The sequence below is a fragment of the Cyprinus carpio genome, chromosome A3 (genome assembly GCF_018340385.1).
Source record: "Cyprinus carpio isolate SPL01 chromosome A3, ASM1834038v1, whole genome shotgun sequence".
In the NCBI taxonomy this organism is placed as follows: Eukaryota; Metazoa; Chordata; class Actinopteri; order Cypriniformes; family Cyprinidae; genus Cyprinus; species Cyprinus carpio.
The window spans coordinates 33,777,065-33,793,298 of NC_056574.1; the positions used below are offsets into that span (position 1 = coordinate 33,777,065).

Here is a 16,234-nt window from a genome sequence, read left to right on the forward strand (position 1 = left end):
GATCAATATGATACCTCTTCATTCACTTCTATGAACTGATGATGGTCCAATAAGTAAGATTTGAACCATGCCAATGCAATTCCACTAATGCCATCATAATTTTGTAGTCTACTCAAAAGAATGTTGTGGTCAATAGGGGATAGAACCAGTAGCAATAATAAAGAAATACAATCACGTTTGGGATAATAAGAGCAGGTCATATGTAACTCTGATGTAAACATCTGACTGTGGACAACAAATTTGTTCCAAACCCTAGTGACGTTTCTACATAGTCAGCATTTTTAGGCATCATAGGCATGCTTCTGACATGAACATTGGTTCAGAAGGTAGACAGCAACATTATCCAGTCTTCTAAGATTCTTTCTTCTCACCTAAATTGAACACAGAACTTGAAGATGGCTGCATTGCTACAGCCTAAGTCAGGGGTTCTCAACTCTGGCTCTCAAGATCCACTTTCCTGCAGAGTTTAGCTCCAACCTTGATCAAACTCACCTGCCTGTAACTTTTTAGTGATGCTGAAGACCTTGATTAACTTGTGAAAGTGAAAAGTGACGTGACATATGGCCAAGTATGGTGACCCATACTTGGAATTAGTGCTCTGCATTTATCCAATCCAGAGTGCACACACACATCAAGAAAACACACACCCGGAGCAGTAGGCAGCCATTTTTTGCTTCAGCACCCAGGGAGCAGTTTGGGGTTCGGTGCCTTGCTCAAGGGCACCTCAGTTGTGATATTGAAGGTGGGAGAGAGCGCTGTACATTCACCCCCCCCACCTGCAATCCCTGCCGGTATGAGACTCGAATCCGCAACCTTAGCATTAATAAACACACTCTCCAAAAAACAGTCCATGAATAACACGCTCCCCATTATCAAGGTTTAATACATCAGCCCTAAAACAAAACTCCATTCCAAGAAACATTCCTTCCAAGACAGTAATTTGAGAATGCAATTCTCAATATATGTGTATTCAATGCTGAAAGTAACAAATAGTTTAATCCAATTAAAACTGACTATTTGTGTTAATTGTGTGTTCTGTTTATTTTTGTTCATCAGCCTATTTTCTTATCAGCTTAATTAAATTAGTGATGGGAAGATCGGATCATTTTACTGACTCCCTCGTTCGATCTCGTTCATCAAAATGACAGCCGAATTCCCTGAACACATTCACCTTCATAATCTTGATAATATTACAAATCAGAAATGCGGCCAAAGATAAATTGAGCAAAACAAGTGATTACTTTAACTCCAGAGTCTTTTGTTTATTTGTCATGTGACAGATGAATGAATCGTTCATGAATGACTCATCACTAACTGATCAATAAATGACCCATCACTAATGAAATCTGTTGTGAGTCTCTTTTGAACTTCATCTATGTTGCTGTTTTGTAGAGTGTTCCAAATCAGTCACTTATGAAGTTCCATTTTTGTTAAGATGTTGCCAAAATCTAACTGTTATCTGACAGCAAATAGCGAAATAGCTCACTAACGTTTGAAACAAAGATCATGTTGCCAGCCAAAACAGTGTTATCCCATTGCTTCTCAAATGGAAGCGATCATTGCATGTACTGTATGTGTGTGTGTGTGTTCCGTGTTTTCCTGTGGAAAATCTAACTGTGTCATTCACGATGCATTTGTCTCATTTGTCTCATAATCATAGTTAGTATGTGGCATGTTTTCATATTGTCCGATCACTTCATTAATTAATATGTGTCTCATCATTATTTATTCTGTCATGTGTCAGGATGATGAAACTAGATGAGACGCCACACATGACACTATAAATCTAAATGACTGTATCCCAATGTAAATTGAAGGGTGGTGTTTGTATGGAGCTGTTGACAGGGACTAGATGGATTGGAGTCATTCTCAGCTCTGTGCTGTTTATGGGAGACATTTGTGCCGATAATGTAGCTGGATGCTGGTGACATTTAAACAGATCTCCACCCTCAGCCTGGTGTAATACAACAGATCAGCACAACAGAACCTTCCAGCAACCTGTGAGGCCTTTTACTCTTGCAATATTTACGTATATTTCCATTTTGCTGTTTATTTCATGAGAGATATCATTCATATTAATATTAACATTAATATTTAAGATCTATGCATTTTTTTTTATGAATGCCTGCATATACTTTTCTACCTTTCAACTACTGAAAAACAAAATTGACAATCATAAGGAATTACAATGTATTTTTGAGCTGTAATTGTGAGCTATTTTTGATAATGTGATGCACCACAGTGTATTGAATTCAATTTTGACATAAGATTATTTTTCTTTGATGTATAGCATTGTAGGTTAGTCCTGAAGCAAAACCACTATTGATTAAAGAATGGCTCAGGTACAGAAACCTTGGAATTGATTTTCCTAAAGCAGCAGTAGTCTACATCATACAGATTGATGCGGAAATTGTTTGATTTTGGAAAGTGTTTGCTCAATGGAGCAGTTCTACAAATACAATGCATTTGTGTTTCCTTCAGGGCTCTCAGAGCAATGTTTCAGCTGAAAGAGAGTCAGAATGAATATGGCTGTAAATCCATTATTAAACTGTAAAGGATGCTTTTAAAATGTGTTTATGAATTGCTGATAAGGAGAGTGAGCCGCTGACTGCTGAAGCAATTTACAGATCTATAAGAATAGATATTACATATAACCATCCATTCTTCAGACCGCTTTTCCTATAGGGTTGCGGGACATATAACCATAATACAATAAGTAATTTTTGTATGTTTGTACATATATATTTGGGAGGAATCACGATAATCATCTAGTTTCACAATGATCATCAGATTAGGGCCGATCTATGCATTGCGTTAGTTTTATGAATTGGTATGTATCGTCAGGCTGTGAAGAAATATAGAGCTGAGTATCATAAGAATAAAAGCTAAGACCATGTTTCTTGATGATATCTCCCAAGGGTAACATAAAAATAATGAAAAATAGTGGTCCTAGTACTGAGCCTTGTGGTACTCCATACTGTACTTGTGATTTGTTATGATACCTCTTCATTCACTTCTATGAACTGATGATGGTCCGATTTTTTGAGTAGTCTACTCAAAGGATGTTGTGGTCAATTATCGGGATAATAAGAGCAGGTCATTTGTAACTCTGATGAAAACATCTGACTGTGGGCAACATATCTGTTCCAGGCATGCTTCTGACATGAACATTGGTTCAGAAGGTAGACAGCAACATTATCCAGTCTTCTAGGATTCTCTCTTTTCGGCTAAATTGAACACAGACTTTTGTTTTGTTTTATTTTTCATTTCATTTTACTCATTGTTTGACTGAATAATAACTTGGATATATAAAGCAATGCTAACTTCATTCAGAATTTTTTAATGCTTTGGTTTATTTTAATCAATATAACTATTAATATTTTAATAAAGGAGTGTGTTAATTAATGAATAATGCAACTGGTATCTAGAATCACAGAATTTGCAATGGTAATAATTTTGATTAGTATAAATTTGATGACATGACAATAGCACATCACAAATTACATTTTGCTGTATATATTGGTTTGATATTTGTTTTGACTATGAAACAAATGTGTTTATGTTTTTAGTCTAATTTTCCCTTTCTTCCTATCCACAGTGTGCTGTTTTGTGGTCCACAAAAGGTGCCATGAGTTTGTTACGTTCTCCTGTCCAGGAGCCGACAAGGGCCCTGACACAGATGTGAGTAAATGCTTGTACTTCTCTCTCTCTCGCTCTCACACACAAACACACCTCTCTCTCTCTCTCTCCGCTCTCTCTCTCTCTCTCTCACACACACACAAACACACACACACACACACAAACACACACTTGCTCATACTGCAGTCAGCATGTGCTGTGTTAAAGAGCTGTGTTTGTTAAGATCCATATCCATTCAAGTTGTTTTGTGAAGGTGTGCTTTCTTTAAAACGGATGTGTTTACTAAGACTTCAGTGTACTGCCAAGCAAAATCAGTCTTCTCTTTTCTTCTCTCTCCTCCTCCTGCTCTGTGGGGATGTGTGTGTGTGTGTATGTGCTTCTCACCTTTGCTGTAAAGACAGCTGCTTGTGGTTTGCCGTAGATGAGCACTGTGGGCCAATAGTGGTCAAATATGACCTGTTGGCCCCTGCTTGTCCCCTTGAGTGCTGCTTACTCAGACATCCAGAAAAAACTCACACAAAGCCAGTTGTGTTTTAACCCTTCTCTAGATTAGTGTCACATTAGCCTCTAAACCACATTAGGAAGGAGCTTCTGAGAGGTTTACATACTTGTTGTGGTTGTTTTAATAGGTCTAAATTGCTATCAAGATTTAAATTACAGACATGAATGAGTTCAGGCAGTATGTTCAGGCTAACAACACAATCCTTTCTGTTTGGACTTTTGCCATTTAAGCAAGAAGTACCTTTGCTTACATCAATAGTAAATTTTATTACTTTTAGTAACATTTTTTTTTTTTTACTTTCTCCTTTTCCTTGGATTGTTTTTTTTTTATCTGTTGTATTATTGATAGTTCACTACATAAAAATATTTCATAATTTATTCATCCGTACGTCAAAATAAATGTATTTTCCTGCACAACACTAAAGGTGATAGATATTTTGCTGTACAGGATTCTCTTTCCCATAGAAATAAATAAATAAATAAACCAGTGTCAAAAAAAACAAACAAACAAACAATTGGTTACAGCCAAATTAAGTAGTTTTTCTCAAATTATATTTATGGTTTGGGTCAAACCTTATATTTTCATTTAATAGACATCAAAAATATTTATTCTGACAAGGGAAAAACATTCATGAAAGTAAAAAGATCATTAATTATGAAGACGTTACAATACTTAATCAATGTTTAATTTAGTTTACTTACTATAAATAAAGACATCTTCAGAAGACCTTAATGTGATGACTAGTGTGGCATCTGGTGATAACAGGTTTAATTATGCATCACATTTTCAAATGTATATCAAATGTATATATATATATATATATATATATATATATATATATATATATATATATATGTATATATATATATATATAATGTAGTCAAATTTGCATAAAAGTATTCCGAGGTCATATGTTGATTTTGTGTTCGCAAATGCATAACATCTCTCGTATGTTTGGAATGACAGAATTTGAATTTTCGAGACCTGATCCTTCAACAGTATTTGATGACATGTGAATGCAATCCATTTCTTTGTCCTGGATTTTGTCCCTTTTTTTTCCTCAGTATCTTGGAGAGGCTGGAGACTCTCTGTGTGTTTGTGACTGTGTGTGAGTCAGAGGGTCAGAGCTGCTGATCTCATAAGCTCTTCTCCTCCTGGTGTGAGCATGTGCTCCATTATGACCCTAAAGCTGCATCATGCAGCCCTGCCATCATGGGCTTTCTTCTGAACACTGCTCATTTCACATCTCTTTTCTCTGTTGCCCTCGCACTTCATCTTTCTTTAGCTGATGCTTGAACCCTCAAGACATACGGATAAACCAACTCCACTCTCATTTAAAGCTGCAGCAGGCAATTTCTGTGCCACCACCTTCATTTTCGGAAGAAAATGTGAGTGAGTTGCATGTGCAAGAACCTGCCGGCTATGCTAGGGTGTTGTGGGTGGTTGCTGAGTGTTTTTTTAATTATTATTCCATTGTGTTGAATTTGTAAGTATACACTAGGTCTTTCGTAGGAACTTGGTAGGCGTTATAACTTTCCTTTTATTTTCTTCCATGAGCTCACTTGGCCATGACCACCCCTGGAACTGTCACCTTAGACTTCTGTCCTACCAACTTCTTTGACTTTAAACTCTGCAAAACACAGAACAAAACACATTGGTATGAGGTTGCTAGGGTTTACTGGGTGGTTTTTAACATGTTACTTTATGTGGTTGCTATGTGCCACTACCAGCTCCAAATTTTAGTTTTGAATAGTCATCATCTCATGTGAGTGCACACCATTCAGATGACGTTTATTCACATTTTATTTCTGAAACAAATACTTCACCCATAAAATGAAAATCTGTTCACGATGTAGGTGAGTGTTTCTCCTCATCAGAACAGAGATGTTAACTGATAGACTGGAGTCGTGTGGATTACTTGCAGATTATTATGATGTTTTTATCAGCTGTTTGGACTCTCATTCTGACGGCACCCATTCACTGTAGAGCATCCATTGATGAACAAGTGATGTAATGCCACATTTAGACAAATCTGTTCAGAAAAAGAAAGAAACTCTACATCTTGGATGATCTGAGGGTTCGTTTTTGAACAAACTATTCCTTTGATGTGTGTGTATATATTATAATTAACATTTGGTCTTACACACACCTATAATCCTATTATAGTCTAGTGGATTAGACTATATAATATAGTCTAAACCAGTATTGCATTTATACGTTGCAATAGGATTCTAATAATAAATTATTACACCCCTTTTATTTTAAAATTTATATTGGCTGGTTCAGAGCAGACATTTTTTGTATGGACTTTTTGCAGAATCTGTCAACAAAGTCAAGTCAGTTTTATTTGTATAGTGCTTTTTGTATATTTTGAAGAAAGTTGGTAACCAAACAGTTGATGGTAGCCATTGACTTCCGCAGTATTTTTTCCAGTCAGACTTCTACCTGACAAAAGTGTGGAGGACCGCGAGTGTTTAGGGTGCGATTTGGGACACGATCTATCATGCCTTATGCTTCACAGGACTTGTACCTGAGCACTTTTTTGTGTAAAATCGATAAAAAAAAATGTAATGGCTCTAGTGTTCATTTCAGCTGGAAACGAAAGTGTATGTATATGTATGTTTTTGGTGTTTTGCAAAATGTAGGTGGAGGTATGTTTTCCAGTAAGCCTGTGTGATGGACAGTTTCACACTCTGTACAGTTAGTATCACAGAATTTTTTTTTCTTGTTGCTTTTTTTCTTCTAATATATTTAAACCATAGTGTGCTGTCTGTATCTATACTCTCAGACAAAAAAACAAACAAAAAAACCCCAAAAAACAAAGGGGGACATTTGTGCCTTCTTTACCCATAAAGGGCTCATAATAGTAGCATAAGAGTCATATTGATATCACGAAACAGACAGATTGATAACATGATCACTGTGATTTCACCAGAGCTGCCACACACTCTCTGAGTGTTATCTCAGAGTCACAGCTCATTGACATCATCAGAAACACATTGACGCACTGATGACCCTAAATCTACTCGCACAAACCCACCAGCTGAAGAGCCTGACACAGAGAAATAAACCTCTATAATTCCTTAAAGGGATAGTTCACCTTCAGTCGCCGGTTCCCATTGACTTCCATAGTATGGAAATAAACTAACACTGTGCAAATCAGTGGGGACCAGCAACTGAAGGTGAACTCTCACTTTAAGGTTTATTGCAATAAAAGATACATAAATGTTTATTTCTGGAATAAAGGAAAGCTTGATTTAATGTGTTGTTGTGGACAGTGTGTTGTAATGAGAGGTTTGGTGGTGTTGTGTGTCTGTGTTGTATTGTGGGAAAAGTCTATTTGGAGAGGAGTTATATAAACAGAAGCGCCACCCTCACACCGCAGCGACAGTAACAGAGACCCAGAGGATGATTTATATGTGTGTGTATGCCAGATCCTGCTGTTCTGTACTTCAGTGTGTGTGTGTGTGTGTGTGTGTGTAAATTTCTTCAGATCTTTTTTTTTTTTTAATTATTATTAGGTCTCTCCTAAACCAGATTTTATTTGTACAAGATTTTAACCATTACAAGATTACAAGAAGCACGTCAAAAAATATTAAGAGGTTACTGTGATAATATCAATGATATAGTAACAGTGGTAACATCTCGTGGTGTGCAGAAACGTGTGTGCATGAGTATATTTTCCTATGGCCTTGAGTAGGTCTATCGAGTGGGCTGACTTAAGTAGACACAAACAGCTCACAAACACTGTCCGTTTTTAACACAGAGCTCAGCATGTGTGAAACACAATGCTTCTTATGCCCGGATGCCGTAGGAATCTCTGCTCAGCGATCCTGAGACTTGCGAGCTCTCCCGAGGCAGCGCAAAAACACACTTGCATCTTGAACGTTCTGACGTGTTCCTTCCTGTTCGCTAATAAGTGTGAGCTCTGAAATATTGCACACATTCCCTCAGGGTCACGAGAAAAGATACAGAACATCACTAACAAAACAAGGAGCGAAATGTGCTGTGCTACTACCTTGTTTTTATAGACCAAAAGTCAATCTGTGCAAGTAATGTCTGAATGTATATACTGTAGGTAACATCAGGTTCATACAGTAATGTCATTCAGATGAGTGCAGGCATTAGTCAATAAACACATTTAACAAATGCCTCTTTTGAATTATTAATATTATTAGAGCATGTGCTTATCTCATTAATCAGGCTAAAGAAAGCAACACTGAGGAAACAGACGGTAGCCGCCCATGGGGCATGTTAAGAACAGGGCAGGGTTGAGGTGTGAGCCCAGAGCATCATGGGTGGAGAAGAGCTAAATAAAACCGCTCGTGCTTAATGTCTCAGATTTTCTCTCATTATCCTTCATCATTTCTCAGCTGGTTTATCCTCATGACTTTCAGACATGATTACAGTCGACCAGCTGAAGCGCCTCATGCAGATTCACCAGCGCTGTTTGTTCGTCTCGTCAGTGTCTGTAATTATCAAGCTGTGTATTGATTCGTCAATTACTCCACTTTCAACCACTGCTGTAGTGTTTAAACATGTTTTGTTGCCTTGGTTCATTTGTTTTGTACACTGTCATGCCTTTGTGTCTGCTGGTGTCCCTTGTGAAAAAGAAGTATACACTTTAAAAGAATTTGTATCATGATCTGTCTGAATACTCAATTCTGATTGGCTGGCAGGTGTACATTAAAACTGTTTATACTATGAAACTGCTGAATGCATGAATCTGATTGGCTGATGAACGTTGTGTGTGCATTTATTTTAATGTTTTTGCCACAAACTTAAGTTTTATTATGTACGGAAAGCGCAACTCCTGCTCATAACACACACACACACAGTACAGCGCACACACAGAAACATACACACGCTCAAAAATGTGTTGTTAGCGTTACTCTGATGATTTAATCAGCAAATAGTTGAGCAACTTAAAAGCTACATGACATGTACGTAATAATGGCACTGTTGTTGTAAAGGTTTTTTTTTTTTTACTGTTTCCATTGTGTGGGCGGCAGCACTCATGAAAACAGTTCTTCATTGTTTGAATCTTTTTTCTGTTAAAATCCTATTTAAACACTTAAAGACTCCCAGCTTACGACACTATAAACACACAGAGCAGCGGTCATGACAGAGAGAGGTTTATCCTTCAATTCATCCTTATTTCATATGAAACTATCGTGACTAAGGTGTTATACAGAGACCACTTAAAAAGTCAGTTACCCACAGCAGATCAATAAACATTTTCATGCCTTGAATCACTTTTTGCTGCACTTAGTGAGTATTGCAGCTCTCATGAAATGAGTATCCAGAGAGGGTTATTATTTGAATGTGAGATGTGACTTGGAGGACGGTTGAGTCATGAAACTGATGCAGCACAGGTTTAGCAATGCAGATTAGCAGTTCAATGACATTTAAATGCCAAAATCAGCATCTACCTCTGTTCTTATTTTCCACTGTTTTGTTAAAGATCACATATAAGTTTTATGTCAGAGTTAATGTCTTCAAGTCATCAACGGGCTAGTGTACTACTAAACTGAACTAAACAAAATTAACTTATAGCAGATAGGTACATTTAAATTTTAAAGTCTTGGGAAAATGTACTAAAAACATTGATGACACCTGCTCTGGGGTGAAAAAAAGTGCACTTAATTTTATTGAATGTGCACTTGTAGTGTACTTCAAACTTTGAATTGTTTTAAAAAACATACAGTACTTGCAGATAATATAATATTAATGAGGTAAAAAAAGTACTCTTTCATGATTGTGTTTACAAGTGCACAGTTAAGTATTTTGTAATAATGTCAAATTACTATTTTTTTTAAATGCATGACATACACATTTCAATAGAAATGACATTAAATTTGAGTTTTCCATTAGTGCTTGTCAGTTTATTCGCAATACACTTTAGCCATATTTCAAAGACAATATAGTAACTATGAAATTAAATATAAAGTACTCGTCTTACTTATTAAAAAAAAAAAAACTCTTAAATTCAACTAATTGCAGATTAAAGGGATACTCCACCCCAAAATGAAAATGTTTTGTCGTTCATGTCGTTCCAAACCCGTAAAAGCTCCATTCTTTTTTGGAACACAATTTAAGATATTTTGCATGAAAACCGGGAGGCCTGTGACTGTCCCATTGACTGCCAAGTAAATAACAGTGTCAAGGTACATAAAAGTATGTAAGTTGTCACCAGAATACTCCATCTGCCATCAGACGTGCAATCTGTGGTATATGAAGCGACGGGAACACTTTTTCTCTCCATATCACCGTATACTGTGTATGCTCTTCTGTATCATCCGCGCCACAAGGATGCACTGTTTCTACATGTATTTAGCTTTAATTTGGAATAAAACAGCGCATCCTTGTGGCACGGATGATACAGAAGAGCATACACAGTATACAGTGATATGGAGAGACACAGAGGAGACCGTTATTGAATTATTGAATAAAGTTGTTATTTTTGTTTTCTTCACTTACAAAAAGTGTTCCTGTCGCTTCATATAACCCAGATTGCACGTCTGATGGCAGATGGAGTATTCTGATGACGACTTTCATACCTTTTATGGACCTTGACACTGTTATTTACTTGGCAGTCTGTTTAAAAGTATGCTAAAATGTCACTTAAAAAAATACTGCTTTTTCACAATGGCATATTAATTTTTGGACCCTTGAATGACAGTAAATCAGGGTTTGTTTGTTTTTTTAATGGCTATTCAGGATAGCCGTATATTCAAGTCAAGTCAAATCAGGTGAAGTTTTTTTATTTACCAAGGGAAAACGGTTTACCGAATTTGAAAGGACCATCGTGAATAAATGACATTATGACATTAACAGAGAGAGACAGTCTTCTATCGTTCCTCTCCAGATTCACCATTCTAATTGCTGTGGGAATAAAAGAACTGCTTGATCGTTTCAGTGCTTTAAAACACCAACCTGAGGGCTTCAATTCAAACATCAAGAAGTGATATAAAATAAAGACTTTTAGCTTTACAGATATAAGGGACGATAGTGTTGATGTGTCATGTTCAACCTCGTGTTTTAATAGAAATTTGTCAATACACAAAGACAGATGCTTGTCAATGCATGCAGTCTTTAAAACTCAACGGCAGAAAAAAAGGTGTACAGTATGTCTTACAGTGCTTGTGTAGAGAGACTTTTGTTACACAATGTGTTTGTTCATGCGCCACAATTATCTTTCTGTTGATTAGTAGAGAGATTCATTAGCTGTTCGCCTGGAGGATTTCAGAAACGGATAAACATTCAGTCATGTGTGATGAAAGCGTGGCAGATGCATTTGTCATGGATGATTATTAGAGTCAGATTAGCATTATTCAGAGGGAAGAGTCATTATATCATTGCTATATCTGTGGCTGCTGTTCATGCCGTGTATGGTATTATACTCTTCATAGGGACGTATTAAAAAGGCTCTTTATGGACCAAAACAATAGATAAGAAATAGTGTGGTTTATAATAGCATTTCAAAGAAACTGCTTTCTGCCATTGTTTAAGGGCATCAGCCGTCATAAGCAGGACTCTCTCTCTCTTTTTCTTGTTTTTTTTTTTTTTGACAACACGGGTGCAAAAGTGCACCGTCAAGTTCTCCATCATTATTAGTCTTTGTCTTTGTTTAACAGTTCTGTCTTTTAATAGAAAGGCAGTACACAAGTGAGCAACTTCAAACAATGCCACACTAAATCCAGTTTCCTGCCAAATCATGTTTATATCATGTTCACTTCTTTTTATGTAAATATATGATTCTGATTCATCAGATCGCACATACTTAGCAGATTATTGAGTGCATTGCTTGCATTGTTTACTTACTTTTTATGCATTTTTGTTACTTTTTCAACTATTTTTTTTTAAATCAAATTCGAATAATTTTTTCCCCAAATTGATCCATTTTAAATTATTTTTTAGCAAATATTATATATACATTATAATGTGATATATATATATATATATATATATATATATATATATATATAGGTTGGTTTTGTGTTTTGTGTAAAGGAATGTTCAGAGATTGTATACACAGCATACATAATTTGTTTATTTGTTTGTTTGTTTATTTATATATTTATTTATTTGGCAGACACTTTTATCCGATATTCACTTTTGACAAGAAGTTGAATCACTTCCTTACAAATGTCCAGTTGTTGTTATAAATCCATCATGTCCTTCACAGTGAGCATGACATTTTTAATTAAGAGAGATGGATATCAGATTTCATGCATCTTAATAAATGAATGACCTCTGATCACTTTGAGGATCTTTTAAAACAAAGTTAGCTATCTTCATTCAGTCCTTTTCCTTCTCTTCTCTTTATTCAATTTTGGCCTACTTAACAATGACATTTTGAGATGATTAATAGAAAGTGAAATCACAGTTGCATCCTTTTGCATACGTTTTTAAAGTAACAGCTCAAGACAAAGTGCATTTTTTTGCAAATTCTGCAGTTAATGATCTAATTTAAGTTGATGTGTGATTATATGATATGTGTAAATGTGATTAACTGTGAATACTTAAAAAAATTATTCAGCTTATCATGGACTTAATTTTAACTGATTCCAGCTCCATCTGCTTTCAACCAATACACTTTCTGTCCCTCATGAAAACCGTCAGTCTGTGGTTTGGTGTTTTGATGCATAAAATATAAAACACTCTGCTGGAGCGATTGCTCTGAAACAGCTGCTGTTTCATTGATTATTTAAAGAAACGCTGAATCTTCTAACTGAACTCTTGATTTAGTGGAAATGCAATCAGCTCTTCTGATGATCACTGGTGCATTCATCAAAGAAACGAGGCTTCAGAATTTGAACGACTTTTCAGCTACATGCACATTGGATAACGGTACATAAAGAGTGCTGTGTGTGTGTGTGTGTGTGTGTGTGTGCTTGTGTGTTTCAGGTCTATCACAAGTTGTCCACATCACTTTCTTTTACGTTTTAGGGGTACACAAAATTTGAAGGCCTCTAAATTATTGATATGATGAGTGGCTATGCTTTTTCAGCAAGTATATTTTAATATTATGCTAATAATGTGCATCTTGTGCTGTAAAATCTTTAATTATTTCTATAAACTAAATGCAAGGCCGTAGCCAGGGTTTAAAATTACGAGGTCTATATTTAGCTAGTAGTTGAATGTCTTTCGTGGTCTCCTCCATATACAAGGCCTCTTCCTGTTGTGGCCTCCCAGACACCTTCACCTGGACTGATCAGACCGTCTGACAGGCGTAGAGACAGCCTCAAAGCACACATGGAGCAAAAATGAATGCCAATATGTTTCCATGTGCAGCCCTAGTGAGTTCTAGAGTGACTACAAACTAAATAAATAAATATTCTTGACACTTCATGAGGGATTGTTTTGTCTAAATCAGAGCTTCTCAGTCTTTTTGACCCAGAGGCCTCTCTTTGACCAAGACAATATTCAAAGCCCCTCTTATCAAAGTTTATATGTACCTCTGGTATTTTCGTTGTGATAAAAGTAAATAAACTAAAAAATATGATCAATCAGGTTAGTGTACGTGTTATTTATTTGCATTTCAGTTGAGATTGTTATAACTACATTTAAATAATTTTAAGACCATTGTTTGAGAACCATTGTTCTGAATAATTAACAATATCCATACAAATCCATATTTTTATTCTCACTTAATTGCATAATTTGATAATCATCAAGTGTTCTGATTTGAAGATGGAGCATACATAAATAGCCAAAAGAGCAAAAAGAAATCATGATTGTGATTACAGTTTTCCATTTAGGCATTACATTTAGGTCTACCCCTGTTGTGTACAATGTATACATATGGCGTGTATTTATTTATGTATTGTTAAGCATTGTAGCAAATCATAGACATGTCTCATGAATGCGGATGTCTTGTCTTTAGGCCCGTTAGTTATGACAGCCAGCCCTAATAAGTGGTTGTTTTTAAAGCTGATCCACGAGAGTGATGAGGAAACATCTTCCTTTGTGTTTGCTAAATGCCACTGCATTGTATGCAATGTAGGCGGTGTAACGCCCAATGAACACTGCAAGGAAGTGATGCAACAAAACAAGAATGCGCCCGTTCTAATCAACAAGGACACCTGGCATGGTGTACAGTAAATAAGAGAGTTATTGTGCAGTGGTGACACCTCCACTGATTAGTTTTTGAACACATGGCAAGTACTGAGATAAAGCCAAAAGATATCGATCTCACATATGCCCAGATCACAGTGAATGCTCATGAATACCATGGAACGCTTATCGCCCATGCAAACTGCACACAAACTCTTCTCGGAATCGTATGCAGCCGCTGTCAGTGTTTTTCTGTCTTTCTTTGCATCTTTGCAGTTTCTGTTCCTCCCCTTGAGAAACTGTTAATGGAAATCAACCCGCAGATGCTTAGAAGTGCATTGTTGTTCTGAAAAAAATGCACAAGAGAATGACACTCTACAGCAGTGTTGTGTAACCACACATCCCAGTGAAAGGAAATGAGAGAGAACATTCTGGTTTTCTTTTCTTTCTTTCGAAATGAGACACGGGTGGCTTATTGATACGTATAGCTCAGGGATGCCAAACTCTCCCGATGTACACACTGCAGCGAGTTTCCCTCTGCTGTGAGAGTTTGTGGGAGTCTAGACATGTAGTTAATCACATCAAATGTGAAGTCGTTTGGCTGGGAGCTCGGAGACCTGAAAGGTTTCCCTCAGTCTGTGATTCAGCCTGGAGTAGGAGTTATAGAGATGTCTCTCTGTCTCTGTCTGTCTCTCTGCTCTCAGTTATTAAGCTGTCATGTATAGTCTACCTGTGCTGCACGTGGAGCATTAGTCATTCTACTGGCTGTGGCTTTTGCCTAAAAACATAATACATCTAGAGATCATATGAAATCAAAATTGGATATATATATATGTAGTGCATTGACTACTTTCCAGGACAGTGTTCTTGGAATGTAGTCAGCTATTTTACAGTCATCTAATAATAGCTGTGTTGTCATCTCCATAGAGAAAAAAAAAAAAAATTCAGTAATGTTTAAACCCCTGATTAACTGTAATTAAAACTGTGCCAGGTTAGAAATATTCACGTTAGCCCGTCTACTGGCAGATGTGTCTAGAAATTGCAAACGGATCAGTTGTACTGTTCTGCGTTGTCTTTTTAATCACACAACATCACTGTAGTGAGCACAGGCGTGTGTTTCCTGAAAGGCTGCACGCTGTGCACTGTACCTAGCAAGACGACAGTGAAGTGATTCCCAGAGACAGCAAGAGGGGCGTATCTTGAGCGTTATAAATAGCTCTGGCAGTTGATTGAAAACACAGCCCAATTAAGTTCTTGGCCACCATCAATTTCCCCTTGCATGCACACACAAGAAGTTCAAGCTCTCTTGAGCTTGTCTTGGTTATTAATTGGTGGACGCTTTTAGGTTGGCTGGTAATGAATGCTTGAGGGAGTTCGAGGGGGAGAGGTGTGCCGTAAGGGGAATACATGGAAGATTGTAGGGTTGCTACGAGTTAACAGCATTCCTGCACATTCCTGTAGTTCCTATTTCTGCTACATATTGATTCCAGTAGGATTGTGAGATTTCCCTGGAGGCAGAGAGTGCTTTGAGAGAGCATCAGCATGTGTTTCCTGAAAGTACGAGTTTAACTTCCTAATCATTACTGTCTGCTGGTGTGTCGCTTTGTGCTTGCATCCTTTACATTGTAAAGATGTGAGGAGGAGGACGTGACTCGTAGGGCTTTAAAGAGCAGTTCTTCTCTCCTCTATTAGCTGTGGATGTGTATCATAGAGTCATAGTCCTCATTAGACTGGACGGGGTGATTGATTCAATGCAAACAGATTCACAAATGAATAAATCAAGACATATATAAGAATATAGTACTGCAGCAGAAGGCAGATGCCATGAACAGAGCGACCCATTGTGTGTTTCATCACAGAACTGTCAACCTGAGCCGTCAGAGTGGAGGTGTGCATGTGTGTCTGGCTGTGGCTCTGTTTGGAATATTATACTAACATACTACTGTGTGTCAAGGTCGTGTTTTGTATTTTTTTTCCTGTTTAATGAAACACCTCTCATACAAATTGGGAGGTAACAGCAAAGGCACATTTCAT

At 36.9% G+C, this 16,234-nt stretch overlaps 1 pseudogene across 1 annotated transcript in view; it reads left to right on the forward strand.

Moving 5' to 3' along the window:
* The window catches only part of LOC109053860, a 111,674-nt pseudogene that overhangs the window by 42,152 nt on the left and 53,288 nt on the right, over nucleotides 1-16,234 (forward strand). The window contains exon 3 of the transcript XR_006155587.1: nucleotides 3,599-3,681. The product of XR_006155587.1 is annotated as a protein kinase C alpha type-like (transcript). The remainder of the gene's footprint in view (nucleotides 1-3,598; nucleotides 3,682-16,234) is intronic.